The sequence below is a fragment of the Arachis ipaensis genome, chromosome B10 (genome assembly GCF_000816755.2).
Source record: "Arachis ipaensis cultivar K30076 chromosome B10, Araip1.1, whole genome shotgun sequence".
Classification (NCBI taxonomy): domain Eukaryota; kingdom Viridiplantae; phylum Streptophyta; class Magnoliopsida; order Fabales; family Fabaceae; genus Arachis; species Arachis ipaensis.
The window spans coordinates 882,251-883,141 of NC_029794.2; the positions used below are offsets into that span (position 1 = coordinate 882,251).

At 26.4% G+C, this 891-nt stretch overlaps 1 long non-coding RNA gene and 1 pseudogene across 1 annotated transcript in view; both read left to right on the forward strand.

Moving 5' to 3' along the window:
• Positions 1 to 891, forward strand: part of LOC110267890 — a 16,717-nt gene that overhangs the window by 5,153 nt on the left and 10,673 nt on the right. The gene's annotated exons all lie outside the window — the stretch shown is intronic.
• LOC107622095 overlaps positions 1 to 891 on the forward strand; it is a 7,652-nt pseudogene that overhangs the window by 4,555 nt on the left and 2,206 nt on the right.

An 891-nucleotide genomic window follows, 5' to 3' on the forward strand; every position in this document is an offset into this window, starting at 1 on the left:
TTCAATAACAGTAAAAAAAGAATATATAATAATTAATTTTTAATATACCCAGTATTTTTCGTGATCTGTTCACAAAATCTTAGTGGAGTTTTATATGTGACTATTACTAAGAAGACGACAAACATCCCCTTCAATAAGCTAATCTACTGCTGCCTCTATGGATTATTTTAGCTTATATTTAAAAAAAAAAATCCTTTAATTATCGAAAAGCTAAGGTGCAAGATATTTATAATCAATGTTACATGTATATTAAAATTAGCTACTAAAAGTAATTATTTGTATAAAATACATGTTAGAATATAAATATATATTGAAAATAAATTAAATTATACATATATTTATATACAAATATATTGGTGGCTGATTTTAATAACTGATTTTAGTGTATAGATAACATTTTTTATTTAAAAAATAGTTAATCTATTAGATGATGTTGCTGTCTTTGATTTAAAAAATAGTAAATCTATTAGATGATGTTATTATCGCATGGATCACGGATGAATCTTAGTTTATTTCAAGATGTCAGGTACATACTGTCATTCAAGCAGTGGTCACAAGGCAATGTTTTGAGCTTTTTAGTTTTTATTATATATATATATTGGTAAACGAAGTGAGCTTTTTTTATTTAAATATAAATTAAAAAAATATATAGGAGGAGCCGGATGGGCAAGTGCACCTGATGGACCATATGCTTGGGGATATTGCTTTCTGGAGGAAGTTAACCATGCCGATTATTGTTCTAATTCCAATGAGTGGCCATGTGCTCCTGGTAAACAATATTATGGAAGAGGACCAATCCAAATCTCTTAGTAAGTTTATTTACTATACTATGCACCGTACCAATTTTATTATTATTATTATTATTATTATTATTTTAAATTTGGACTATCA